At 41.1% G+C, this 16111-nt stretch overlaps 1 protein-coding gene across 1 annotated transcript in view; it reads right to left on the reverse strand.

Moving 5' to 3' along the window:
- LOC141258750 (uncharacterized) overlaps positions 1-14042 on the reverse strand; it is a 124340-nt gene extending 110298 nt beyond the window's left edge. The window contains exon 1 of the mRNA XM_073673830.1: positions 13934-14042. The gene's annotated coding sequence lies outside the window, so the exon portion shown is untranslated. The remainder of the gene's footprint in view (positions 1-13933) is intronic.
- Between the last annotated feature and the right edge of the window lie 2069 nt (positions 14043-16111).

Consider the following 16111-nt stretch of genomic DNA (forward strand, 5'->3'; position numbering starts at 1 on the left):
ATAACTCTCTGAGTACAGATAATGTAGTAGATGTCATCTGCAGTCCTATGTAACACCACAGATAACGCAGTGATAACTCTCTGAGTACAGATAATATAGTAGATGTCACCTGCAGTCCTATGTAACACCACAGATAACACAGTGATAACTCTCTGAGTACAGTAAATGTAGTAGATGTCACCTGCAGTCCTATGTAACACCACAGATAACACAGTGATAACTCTCTGAGTACAGTTAATGTAGTAGATGTCACCTGCAGTCCTATGTAACACCAAAGATAACACAGTGATAACTCTCTGAGTACAGATAATGTATTAGATGTCACCTGCAGTCCTATGTAACACCACAGAAAACACAGTGATAACTCTCTGAGTACAGATAATGTAGTAGATGTCACCTGCAGTCCTATGTAACACCACAGATAACACAGTGATAACTCTCTGAGTACAGATAATGTAGTAGATGTCACCTGCAGTCCTATGTAACACCACAGATAACACAGTGATAACTCTCTGAGTACAGATAATGTAGTAGATGTCACCTGCAGTCCTATGTAACACCATAGATAACACAGTGATAACTCTCTGAGTACAGATAATGTAGTAGATGTCACCTGCAGTCCTATGTAACACCACAGATAACACAGTGATGACTCTCTGAGTACAGATAATGTAGTAGATGTCACCTGCAGTCCTATGTAACACCACAGATAACACAGTGATATCTCTCTGAGTACAGATAATGTAGGAGATGTCACCTGCAGTCCTATGTAACACCACAGATAACACAGTGATAACTCTCTGCGTACAGATAATGTAGTAGATGTCACCTGCAGTCCTATGTAACACCACAGATAACACAGTGATGACTCTCTGAGTACAGATAATGTAGTAGATGTCACCTGCAGTCCTACGTAACACCACAGATAACACCGTGAGACCTCTCTGAGTACAGATAATGTAGTAGATGTCACCTGCAGTCCTATGTAACACCACAGAAAACACAGTGATAACTCTCTGAGTACAGATAATGTAGTAGATGTCACCTGCAGTCCTATGTAACACCACAGATAACACAGTGATAACTATCTGAGTACAGATAATGTAGTAGATGTCACCTGCAGTCCTATGTAACACCACAGATAACACAGTGATAACTATCTGAGTACTGATAATGTAGTAGATGTCACCTGCAGTCCTATGTAACACCATAGATAACACAGTGATAAGTCTCTGAGTACAGATAATGTAGTAGATGTCACCTGCAGTCCTATGTAACACCACAGATAACACAGTGATAACTCTCTCTGCACAGATAATGTAGTAGATGTCACCTGCAGTCCTATGTAACACCACAGATAACACAGTGATAACTCTCCGAGTACAGATAATGTAGTAGATATCACCTGCACTCCTATGTAACACCACAGATAACACAGTGGTAACTCTCTGAGTACAGATAATGTAGTAGATGTCACCTGCAGTCCTATGTAACACCACAGATAACACAGTGATAACTCTGAGTACAGATAATGTAGTAGATGTCACCTGCAGTCCTATGTAACACCACAGATAACACAGTGATAACTCTCTGAGTACAGATAATGTAGTAGATGTTACCTGCAGTCCTATGTAACACCACAGATAACACAGTAATAGCTCTCTGAGTACAGATAATGTAGTAGATGTCACCTGCAGTCCTATGTAACACCACAGATAACACAGTGATAACTCTCTGAGTACAGATAATGTAGTAGATGACACCTGCAGTCCTATGTAACACCACAGATAACACAGTGATAACTCCCTGAGTAAAGATAATGTAGTAGATGTCACCTGCAGTCCTATGTAACACCACAGATAACACAGTGATCACTCTCTGAGTACAGATAATGTAGTAGATGTTGCCTGCAGTCCTATGTAACACCACAGATAACACAGTGATAACTCTCTGAATACAGATAATGTAGTAGATGTAATCTGCAGTCCTATGTAACACCACAGATAACACAGTGATAACTCTCTGAGTACAGATAATGTAGTAGATGTCACCTGCAGTCCTATGTAACACCACAGATAACACAGTGATAACTCTCTGAGTACAGATAATGTAGTAGATGTTGCCTGCAGTCCTATGTAACACCACAGATAACACAGTGATAACTCTCTGAATACAGATAATGTAGTAGATGTAATCTGCAGTCCTATGTAACACCACAGATAACACAGTGATAACTCTCTGAGTACAGATAATGTAGTAGATGTCACCTGCAGTCCTATGTAACACCACAGATAACACAGTGATAACTCTCTGAGTACAGATAATGTAGATGTCCCCTGCAGTCCTATGTAACACCACAGATAACACAGTGATAACTCTCTGAGTGCAGATAATGCAGTAGATGTCACCTGCAGTCCTATGTAATACCACAGATAACACAGTGATAACTCTCTGAGTACAGATAATGTAGTAGATGTCACCTGCAGTCCTATGTAACACCACAGATAACACAGTGATAACTGTCTGAGTACAGACAATGTAGTAGATGTCACCTGCAGTCCTATGTAACACCACAGATAACACAGTGATAACTCTCTGAGTAGAGATAATGCAGTAGATGTCACCTGCAGTCCTATGTAACACCACAGATAACACAGTGATAACTCCCTGAGTACAGATAATGTAGTAGATGTCACCTGCAGTCCTATGTAACACCACAGATAACACAGTGATATCTCTCTGAGTACAGATAATGTAGTAGATGTCACCTGCAGTCCTATGTAACCCCACAGATAACACAGTGATGACTCTCTGAGTACAGATAATGTAGTAGATGTCTCCCGCAGTCCTATGTAACACCACAGATAACACAGTGATAACTCTCTGAGTACAGATAATGTAGTAGATGTCACCTGCCGTCCTATGTAACACCACAGATAACACAGTGATAACTCTCAGTACAGATAATGTAGTAGATGTCACCTGCAGTCCTATGTAACACCACAGATAACACAGTGATATCTCTCTGAGTACAGATAATGTAGTAGATGTCACCTGCAGTCCTATGTAACCCCACAGATAACACAGTGATGACTCTCTGAGTACAGATAATGTAGTAGATGTCTCCCGCAGTCCTATGTAACACCACAGATAACGCAGTGATAACTCTCTGAGTACAGATAATATAGTAGATGTCACCTGCAGTCCTATGTAACACCACAGATAACACAGTGATAACTCTCTGAGAACAGTAAATGTAGTAGATGTCACCTGCAGTCCTATGTAACACCACAGATAACACAGTGATAACTCTCTGAGTACAGTTAATGTAGTAGATGTCACCTGCAGTCCTATGTAACACCAAAGATAACACAGTGATAACTCTCTGAGTACAGATAATGTATTAGATGTCACCTGCAGTCCTATGTAACACCACAGAAAACACAGTGATAACTCTCTGAGTACAGATAATGTAGTAGATGTCACCTGCAGTCCTATGTAACACCACAGATAACACAGTGATAACTCTCTGAGTACAGATAATGTAGTAGATGTCACCTGCAGTCCTATGTAACACCACAGATAACACAGTGATAACTCTCTGAGTACAGATAATGTAGTAGATGTCACCTGCAGTCCTATGTAACACCATAGATAACACAGTGATAACTCTCTGAGTACAGATAATGTAGTAGATGTCACCTGCAGTTCTATGTAACACCACAGATAACACAGTGATGACTCTCTGAGTACAGATAATGTAGTAGATGTCACCTGCAGTCCTATGTAACACCACAGATAACACAGTGATATCTCTCTGAGTACAGATAATGTAGGAGATGTCACCTGCAGTCCTATGTAACACCACAGATAACACAGTGATAACTCTCTGCGTAAAGATAATGTAGTAGATGTCACCTGCAGTCCTATGTAACACCACAGATAACACAGTGATGACTCTCTGAGTACAGATAATGTAGTAGATGTCACCTGCAGTCCTACGTAACACCACAGATAACACCGTGATACCTCTCTGAGTACAGATAATGTAGTAGATGTCACCTGCAGTCCTATGTAACACCACAGAAAACACAGTGATAACTCTCTGAGTACAGATAATGTAGTAGATGTCACCTGCAGTCCTATGTAACACCACAGATAACACAGTGATAACTATCTGAATACAGATAATGTAGAAGATGTCACCTGCAGTCCTATGTAACACCACAGATAACACAGTGATAACTATCTGAGTACTGATAATGTAGTAGATGTCACCTGCAGTCCTATGTAACACCATAGATAACACAGTGATAACTCTCTGAGTACAGATAATGTAGTAGATGTCACCTGCAGTCCTATGTAACACCACAGATAACACAGTGATAACTCTCTCTGCACAGATAATGTAGTAGATGTCACCTGCAGTCCTATGTAACACCACAGATAACACAGTGATAACTCTCCGAGTACAGATAATGTAGTAGATATCACCTGCACTCCTATGTAACACCACAGATAACAAAGTGATAACTGTCTGAGTACAGATAATGTAGTAGATGTCACCTGCAGTCCTATGTAACACCACAGATAACACAGTGAGAACTCTCTGAGTACAGATAATGCAGTAGATGTCACCTGCAGTCCTATGTAACACCACAGATAACACAGTGATAACTCCCTGAGTACAGATAATGTAGTAGATGTCACCTGCAGTCCTATGTAACCCCACAGATAACACAGTGATAACTCTCTGAGTACAGATAATGTAGTAGATGTCTCCTGCAGTCCTATGTAACACCACAGATAACACAGTGATAACTCTCTAAGTACAGATAATGTAGTAGATGTCATCTGCAGTCCTATGTAACACCACAGATAACACAGTGATAACTCTCTGAGTACAGATAATGTAGTAGATGTCATCTGCAGTCCTATGTAACACCACAGATAACACAGTGATAACTCTCTGAGTACAGTTAATGTAGTAGATGTCACCTGCAGTCCTATGTAACACCAAAGAGAACACAGTGATAACTCTCTGAGTACAGATAATGTAGTAGATGTCACCTGCAGTCCTATGTAACACCACAGAAAACACAGTGATAACTCTCTGAGTACAGATAATGAAGTAGATGTCACCTGCAGTCCTATGTAACACCACAGATAACACAGTGATAACTCCCTGAGTACAGATAATGTAGTAGATGTCACCTGCAGTTCTATGTAACACTACAGATAACACAGTGATATCTCTCTGAGTACAGATAATGTAGTAGATGTCACCTGCAGTCCTATGTAACCCCACAGATAACACAGTGATAACTCTCTGAGTACAGATAATGTAGTAGATGTCTCCTGCAGTCCTATGTAACACCACAGATAACACAGTGATAACTCTCTAAGTACAGATAATGTAGTAGATGTCATCTGCAGTCCTATGTAACACCACAGATAACACAGTGATCACTCTCTGAGGACAGATAATGTAGTAGATGTCACCTGCAGTGCTATGTAACACCAAAGAGAACACAGTGATAACTCTCTGAGTACAGATAATGTAGTAGATGTCACCTGCAGTCCTATGTAACACCACAGAAAACACAGTGATAACTCTCTGAGTACAGATAATGAAGTAGATGTCACCTGCAGTCCTATGTAACACCACAGATAACACAGTGATAACTCTCTGAGTACAGATAATGTAGTAGATGTCACCTGCAGTCCTATGTAACACCACAGAAAACACAGTGATAACTCTCCGAGTACAGATAATGTAGTAGATGTCACCTGCAGTCCTATGTAACACCACAGATAACACAGTGATAACTCTCTGAGTACAGTTAATGTAGTAGATGTCACCTGCAGTCCTATGTAACACCACAGAAAACACAGTGAAAACTCTCTGAGTAAAGATAATGTAGTAGATGTCACCTGCAGTCCTATGTAACACCACAGATAACACAGTGATAACTCTCCGAGTACAGATAATGTAGTAGATGTCACCTGCAGTCCTATGTAACACCACAGATAACACAGTGATAACTCCCTGAGTACAGATAATGTAGTAGATGTCACCTGCAGTCCTATGTAACACCACAGATAACACAGTGATATCTCTCTGAGTACAGATAATGTAGTAGATGTCACCTGCAGTCCTATGTAACCCCACAGATAACACAGTGATGACTCTCTGAGTACAGATAATGTAGTAGATGTCTCCCGCAGTCCTATGTAACACCACAGATAACACAGTGATAACTCTCTGAGTACAGATAATGTAGTAGATGTCACCTGCCGTCCTATGTAACACCACAGATAACACAGTGATAACTCTCAGTACAGATAATGTAGTAGATGTCACCTGCAGTCCTATGTAACACCACAGATAACACAGTGATATCTCTCTGAGTACAGATAATGTAGTAGATGTCACCTGCAGTCCTATGTAACCCCACAGATAACACAGTGATGACTCTCTGAGTACAGATAATGTAGTAGATGTCTCCCGCAGTCCTATGTAACACCACAGATAACGCAGTGATAACTCTCTGAGTACAGATAATATAGTAGATGTCACCTGCAGTCCTATGTAACACCACAGATAACACAGTGATAACTCTCTGAGAACAGTAAATGTAGTAGATGTCACCTGCAGTCCTATGTAACACCACAGATAACACAGTGATAACTCTCTGAGTACAGTTAATGTAGTAGATGTCACCTGCAGTCCTATGTAACACCAAAGATAACACAGTGATAACTCTCTGAGTACAGATAATGTATTAGATGTCACCTGCAGTCCTATGTAACACCACAGAAAACACAGTGATAACTCTCTGAGTACAGATAATGTAGTAGATGTCACCTGCAGTCCTATGTAACACCACAGATAACACAGTGATAACTCTCTGAGTACAGATAATGTAGTAGATGTCACCTGCAGTCCTATGTAACACCACAGATAACACAGTGATAACTCTCTGAGTACAGATAATGTAGTAGATGTCACCTGCAGTCCTATGTAACACCATAGATAACACAGTGATAACTCTCTGAGTACAGATAATGTAGTAGATGTCACCTGCAGTTCTATGTAACACCACAGATAACACAGTGATGACTCTCTGAGTACAGATAATGTAGTAGATGTCACCTGCAGTCCTATGTAACACCACAGATAACACAGTGATATCTCTCTGAGTACAGATAATGTAGGAGATGTCACCTGCAGTCCTATGTAACACCACAGATAACACAGTGATAACTCTCTGCGTAAAGATAATGTAGTAGATGTCACCTGCAGTCCTATGTAACACCACAGATAACACAGTGATGACTCTCTGAGTACAGATAATGTAGTAGATGTCACCTGCAGTCCTACGTAACACCACAGATAACACCGTGATACCTCTCTGAGTACAGATAATGTAGTAGATGTCACCTGCAGTCCTATGTAACACCACAGAAAACACAGTGATAACTCTCTGAGTACAGATAATGTAGTAGATGTCACCTGCAGTCCTATGTAACACCACAGATAACACAGTGATAACTATCTGAATACAGATAATGTAGAAGATGTCACCTGCAGTCCTATGTAACACCACAGATAACACAGTGATAACTATCTGAGTACTGATAATGTAGTAGATGTCACCTGCAGTCCTATGTAACACCATAGATAACACAGTGATAACTCTCTGAGTACAGATAATGTAGTAGATGTCACCTGCAGTCCTATGTAACACCACAGATAACACAGTGATAACTCTCTCTGCACAGATAATGTAGTAGATGTCACCTGCAGTCCTATGTAACACCACAGATAACACAGTGATAACTCTCCGAGTACAGATAATGTAGTAGATATCACCTGCACTCCTATGTAACACCACAGATAACAAAGTGATAACTGTCTGAGTACAGATAATGTAGTAGATGTCACCTGCAGTCCTATGTAACACCACAGATAACACAGTGAGAACTCTCTGAGTACAGATAATGCAGTAGATGTCACCTGCAGTCCTATGTAACACCACAGATAACACAGTGATAACTCCCTGAGTACAGATAATGTAGTAGATGTCACCTGCAGTCCTATGTAACCCCACAGATAACACAGTGATAACTCTCTGAGTACAGATAATGTAGTAGATGTCTCCTGCAGTCCTATGTAACACCACAGATAACACAGTGATAACTCTCTAAGTACAGATAATGTAGTAGATGTCATCTGCAGTCCTATGTAACACCACAGATAACACAGTGATAACTCTCTGAGTACAGATAATGTAGTAGATGTCATCTGCAGTCCTATGTAACACCACAGATAACACAGTGATAACTCTCTGAGTACAGTTAATGTAGTAGATGTCACCTGCAGTCCTATGTAACACCAAAGAGAACACAGTGATAACTCTCTGAGTACAGATAATGTAGTAGATGTCACCTGCAGTCCTATGTAACACCACAGAAAACACAGTGATAACTCTCTGAGTACAGATAATGAAGTAGATGTCACCTGCAGTCCTATGTAACACCACAGATAACACAGTGATAACTCCCTGAGTACAGATAATGTAGTAGATGTCACCTGCAGTTCTATGTAACACTACAGATAACACAGTGATATCTCTCTGAGTACAGATAATGTAGTAGATGTCACCTGCAGTCCTATGTAACCCCACAGATAACACAGTGATAACTCTCTGAGTACAGATAATGTAGTAGATGTCTCCTGCAGTCCTATGTAACACCACAGATAACACAGTGATAACTCTCTAAGTACAGATAATGTAGTAGATGTCATCTGCAGTCCTATGTAACACCACAGATAACACAGTGATCACTCTCTGAGGACAGATAATGTAGTAGATGTCACCTGCAGTGCTATGTAACACCAAAGAGAACACAGTGATAACTCTCTGAGTACAGATAATGTAGTAGATGTCACCTGCAGTCCTATGTAACACCACAGAAAACACAGTGATAACTCTCTGAGTACAGATAATGAAGTAGATGTCACCTGCAGTCCTATGTAACACCACAGATAACACAGTGATAACTCTCTGAGTACAGATAATGTAGTAGATGTCACCTGCAGTCCTATGTAACACCACAGAAAACACAGTGATAACTCTCCGAGTACAGATAATGTAGTAGATGTCACCTGCAGTCCTATGTAACACCACAGATAACACAGTGATAACTCTCTGAGTACAGTTAATGTAGTAGATGTCACCTGCAGTCCTATGTAACACCACAGAAAACACAGTGAAAACTCTCTGAGTAAAGATAATGTAGTAGATGTCACCTGCAGTCCTATGTAACACCACAGATAACACAGTGATAACTCTCTGAGTACAGATAATGTAGTAGATGTCACCTGCAGTCCTATGTAACACCACAGATAACACAGTGATAACTCTCTGAGTACAGATAATGTAATAGATGTCACCTGCAGTCCTATGTAACACCACAGATAACACAGTGATAACTCTCTGAGTACAGATAATGTAGTTGATGTCACCTGCAGTCCTATGTAACACCACAGATAACACAGTGATAACTCTCTGAGTACAGATAATGTAGTAGATGTCACCTGCAGTCCTATGTAACACCATAGATAACACAGTGATAACTCTCTGAGTACAGATAATGTAGTAGATGTCACCTGCAGTCCTATGTAACACCATAGATAACACAGTGATGGCTCTCTGAGTACAGATAATGTAGTAGATGTCACCTGCAGTCCTATGTAACACCACAGATAACACAGTGATAGCTCTCTGAGTACAGATAATGTAGTAGATGTCACCTGCAGTCCTATGTAACACCACAGATAACACAGTGCTAACTCTCTGAGTACAGATAATGTAGTAGATGTCACCTGCAGTCCTATGTAACACAACAGATAACACAGTGATGACTCTCTGAGTACAGATAATGTAGTAGATGTCACCTGCAGTCCTATGTAACACCACAGATAACACAGTGATAACTCTCTGAGTACAGATAATGTAGTAGATGTCACCTGCAGTCCTATGTAACACCACAGATAACACAGTGATAACTCTCTGAGTACAGATAATGTAGTAGATGTCACCTGCAGTCCTATGTAACACCATAGATAACACAGTGATAACTCTCTGAGTACAGATAATGTAGTAGATCTCACCTGCAGTCCTATGTAACACCACAGATAACACCGTGATACCTCTCTGAGTACAGATAATGTAGTAGATGTCACCTGCAGTCCTATGTAACACCACAGATAACACAGTGATAACTCTCTGAGTACAGATAATGTAATAGATGTCACCTGCAGTCCTATGTAACACCATAGATAACACAGTGATAACTCTCTGAGTACAGATAATGTAGTAGATGTCACCTGCAGTCCTATGTAACACCACAGATAACACAGTGATAACTCTCTGAGTACAGATAATGTAGTAGATGTCACCTGCAGTCCTATGTAACACCACAGATAACACAGTGATGGTTCTCTGAGTACAGATAATGTAGTAGATGTCACCTGCAGTCCTATGTAACACCACAGATAACACAGTGATAACTATCTGAGTACAGATAATGTAGTAGATGTCACCTGCAGTCCTATGTAACACCACAGATAACACAGTGATGGCTCTCTGAGTACAGATAATGTAGTAGATGTCACCTGCAGTCCTATGTAACACCACAGATAACACAGTGATAACTCTCTGAGTACAGATAATGTAGTAGATGTCACCTGCAGTCCTATGTAACACCACAGATAACACAGTGATGACTCTCTGAGTACAGATAATGTAGTAGATGTCATCTGCAGTCCTATGTAACACCACAGATAACACAGTGATATCTCTCTGAGTACAGATAATGTAGGAGATGTCACCTGCAGTCCTATGTAACACCACAGATAACACAGTGATAACTCTCTGAGTACAGATAATGTAGTAGATGTCACCTGCAGTCCTATGTAACACCACAGATAACACAGTGATGACTCTCTGAGTACAGATAATGTAGTAGATGTCACCTGCAGTCCTATGTAACACCACAGATAACACAGTGATATCTCTCTGAGTACAGATAATGTAGGAGATGTCACCTGCAGTCCTATGTAACACCACAGATAACACAGTGATAACTCTCTGAGTACAGATAATGTAGTAGATGTTACCTGCAGTCCTATGTAACACCACAGATAACACAGTGATGACTCTCTGAGTACAGATAATGTAGTAGATGTCACCTGCAGTCCTATGTAACACCACAGATAACACAGTGATAACTCTCTGAGTACAGATAATGTAGTAGATGTTACCTGCAGTCCTATGTAACACCACAGACAACACAGTGATGACTCTCTGAGTACAGATAATGTAGTAGATGTCACCTGCAGTCCTATGTAACACCACAGATAACACAGTGATATCTCTCTGAGTACAGATAGTGTAGGAGATGTCACCTGCAGTCCTATGTAACACCACAGATAACACAGTGATGACTCTCTGAGTACAGATAATGTAGTAGATGTCACCTGCAGTCCTATGTAACACCACAGATAACACAGTGATGACTCTCTGAGTACAGATAATGTAGTAGATGTCACCTGCAGTCCTATGTAACACCACAGATAACACAGTGATGACTCTCTGAGTACAGATAATGTAGTAGATGTCATATGCAGTCCTATGTAACACTACAGATAACACAGTGATAACTCTCTGAGTACAGATAATGTAGTAGATGTCACCTGCAGTCCTATGTAACACCACAGATAACACAGTGATAACTCTGTGAGTACAGATAATGTAGTAGATGTCACCTGCAGTCCTATGTAACACCACAGATAACACAGTGATAACTCTCTGAGTACAGTTAATGTAGTAGATGTCACCTGCAGTCCTATGTAACACCAAAGAGAACACAGTGATAACTCTCTGAGTACAGATAATGTAGTAGATGTCACCTGAAGTCCTATGTAACACCACAGATAACACAGTGATAACTCTCTGAGTACAGATAATGTAGTAGATGTCACCTGCAGTCCTATGTAACACCACAGATAAAACAGTGATAACTCTCTGAGTACAGATAATGTAGTATATGTCACCTGCAGTCCTATGTAACACCATAGATAACACAGTGATAACTCTCTGAGTACAGATAATGTAGTAGATCTCACCTGCAGTCCTATGTAACACCACAGATAACACAGTGATAACTCTCTGAGTACAGATAATGTAATAGATGTCACCTGCAGTCCTATGTAACACCATAGATAACACAGTGATAACTCTCTGAGTACAGATAATGTAGTAGATGTCACCTGCAGTCCTATGTAACACCATAGATAACACAGTGATGGCTCTCTGAGTACAGATAATGTAGTAGATGTCACCTGCAGTCCTATGTAACACCACAGATAACACAGTGATATCTCTCTGAGTACAGATAATGTAGTAGATGTCACCTGCAGTCCTATGTAACACCACAGATAACACAGTGATAACTCTCTGAGTACAGATAATGTAGTAGATGTCACCTGCAGTCCTATGTAACACCACAGATAACACAGTGATAACTCTCTGAGTACAGATAATGCAGTAGATGTCACCTGCAGTCCTATGTAACACCACAGATAACACAGTGATAACTCTCTGAGTACAGATAATGTAGTAGATGTCACCTGCAGTCCTATGTAACACCACAGATAACACAGTGATAACTCTCTGAGTACAGATAATGTAGTAGATGTCACCAGCAGTCCTATGTAACACCACAGATAACACAGTGATAACTCTCTGAGTACAGATAATGTAGTAGATGTCACCTGCAGTCCTATGTAACACCACAGATAGCAGTGATAACTCTCTGAGTACTGATAATGTAGTAGATGTCACCTGCAGTCCTATGTAACACCACAGATAACACAGTGATAACTCTCTGAGTACAGATAATGTAGTAGATGTCACCTGCAGTCCTATGTAACACCACAGATAGCAGTGATAACTCTCTGAGTACTGATAATGTAGTAGATGTCACCTGCAGTCCTATGTAACACCACAGATAACACAGTGATAACTCTCTGAGTACAGATAATGTAGTAGATGTCACCTGCAGTCCTATGTAACACCACAGATAACACAGTGATAACTCTCTGAGTACAGATAATGTAGGAGATGTCACCTGCAGTCCTATGTAACACCACAGATAACACAGTGATGACTCTCTGAGTACAGATAATGTAGTAGATGTCACCTGCAGTCCTATGTAACACCACAGATAACACAGTGATAACTCTCTGAGTACAGATAATGTAGTAGATGTCACCTGCAGTCCTATGTAACACCACAGATAACACAGTGATAACTCTCTGAGTACAGATAATGTAGTAGATGTCACCTGCAGTCCTATGTAACACCACAGATAGCAGTGATAACTCTCTGAGTACTGATAATGTAGTAGATGTCACCTGCAGTCCTATGTAACACCACAGATAACACAGTGATAACTCTCTGAGTACAGATAATGTAGGAGATGTCACCTGCAGTCCTATGTAACACCACAGATAACACAGTGATAACTCTCTGAGTACAGATAATGTAGTAGATGTCACCTGCAGTCCTATGTAACACCACAGATAACACAGTGATAACTCTCTGAGTACAGATAATGTAGTAGATATCACCTGCAGTCCTATGTAACACCACAGATAACACAGTGATAACTCTCTGAGTGCAGATAATGTAGTAGATGTCACCTGCAGCACCTGGTAACATCTACATTGCTACATTATTTCTTACATAGGACTGAATATAAGCTTTCTGCACAGAGATGATGATTATTAATATTTAGAATCTAGTAATGATAATATTTGTGAATCTTTCCTCATTCTCTAGACCATGAATCTTGGGGTCACCTGCACGGTCTTGTTGTTGGTGTTTTCTGTTCTCCGCTCAGGTTCTGAGTTTTGTCTGAGCTCTCGCCTTTATATCTTTATGTCTGGCATGACGACTCAGTTAATCATTAATGAATAATTATTTAGTAACTCATTGCAGAATAAAACAATTCCGTGGAAAGGAAGCTTCATAAGTGTTTCTCAGGAAAGTTTTCTTATCATAAACTCTCGGGTCGAGCACATTGGAATACTCGGGTGCTCGGTCCGGGTAACGAGCCCAATGTAAGTCTATGGGAAACTCGAGCATTTTTCAGGGGGCTCCCCCCCGGCGGTCTGCAGAGGGCCTAAAAATTGCCCAAATCGATGGGAACAGTGCTCAAATGACATGGGAACAGCATGGGGAAGACCTCTGGAAGCATTTCTGACTCCCAGGTCACTGCTGTCAACAACGTTGTCAGAGGTATTACGCCACTTCTACGGACTCACAATATAACATGCAAAAACGAATCCAAAATGGATTTTCCTGGGAAATATGTTAAGGAACATCCTTTCCAGGGTAATGACTTGTATATAAGGCAAAATAAATAACCAAAACCAAAAATACTCCTCCACACCTTGGGCTATGTTCACACGTAGCGTTTTTGTTGCGTCTTTGCACTTTTGCATTGCTTTCAACAGTGAAAAATACATTCACCGGTAAATGTGAGGAATGCTTGTTTCTCTCGCATTCCTCACATGTATTAAAGCTGTCAAACAGTCGCAAATCATGCACACGGGAGCGATTCAAACATATCTCCGAGTACGCTGATGATACTCGGTACTCGCCTGAGTATACTCGCCGAAAGGGTTAAACGAACATACTCGCTCATCACTAATCACTGGGTCTGATATACACCTGATGATGCTGTGCGGCCAGCCAATCACTGAAATGCCACAACCAACATGGCTACGGCATTACAGTGCGTGGCAGGCAATCCCTGCATGTTTATTCGCTGTCAAAAATCCGGGGTGGGGATTCGAGCTTCCACCCGAACATCCCGGAAGTACTTGCCGAGCGCCGAGCATCTCAAGCAGTGAGAAGCTCGGCTGAGTACTGAGCAGTTGCAAGCATGCTCGCTCATCACTATTGGTAGCAGCCGAATCAATTTCCACCCTCAGGGGAGCGGTATTGGTGGTGTATGGCACCGACTCCAGTACATGCAAATGGTAATAGTAGATGGAAATAACATAGGGTTCTCAGTAAATGCTATTTGGGTCAAAAAGGCATAAAAGCCAACCCAAGGTGTACCCATCTGGACAGTCCTAACCTGCCTCTAACTTTTAAACCTTACCATGTGTCAAACAACGTCAATGTGAATATGGGCAGAGCAGCACAGAGCCAGACTGGCTATGGGAATCTATACAGATGGAATACTTAGCACAGAAAGGGGGCCACATTCATGTTTGATCAAAATACAAAAGATTACGGCAAAACTAAAAAAAATGAGCTGGACTATAAGTTGGTATACGTGCAGAGTGTAAGAGCATGTTCACGCTGTGGCCATTTCATAGACAAAACCCAAGAAAAAAACAAAAATGAGCATATACCTTACAGCAATAGTGATGAGCGAGGATGCTCGCTACTGATCGGTGCTCGCCCGAGCATCTCACTGCACGACGTGCTCGGCGAGTATTTCCGAGGTTGCTCGGCGGGAGCTCGGGTCCCCTTCCTGCATGTTTGGCGCTCTTTAGAGAGCCAATCAACATGCAGGGATTGTCAGCCACACACTGTAATGCCGCAGCCATGTTGGTTGTGGCATTACAGTGATTGGCTGGCCGCACAGCGTCATCAGGTCTATATCAGACCAGGCGCCGCCATGCTCGTCACAGTCACTCCGGATCACACAATGTAGGGAGAGGTGCTGCTGCGTCAGGGAGAGATTTGGTTATTTATTAGATAGTGAAGGTATTCTACAAGATTCTCTACATATCCATCTCAACTAACAGTCCTTCTGAGGACTAATCCAGCTGCAGAGATATCACTGCTAGGCAAGCAGGCAGAATATATAGCAGACTACAATGCATATACCAAGAGAGTCCATTCTAGTCCTGTCTGCTGCTGTTATTATAGATTTTTGCAGAAAAAGCTTCAGGTATCAGGGATCAGGGGCCAGGAATACTTTTCTTTGGATCTTAATCCTGATTATTTGCTTAAAAAGC

This window comes from Phyllobates terribilis, unplaced genomic scaffold (assembly GCF_046119375.1).
Source record: "Phyllobates terribilis strain yellow unplaced genomic scaffold, ASM4611937v1 Scaffold_3__8_contigs__length_932513732, whole genome shotgun sequence".
NCBI classification, from domain to species: Eukaryota; Metazoa; Chordata; class Amphibia; order Anura; family Dendrobatidae; genus Phyllobates; species Phyllobates terribilis.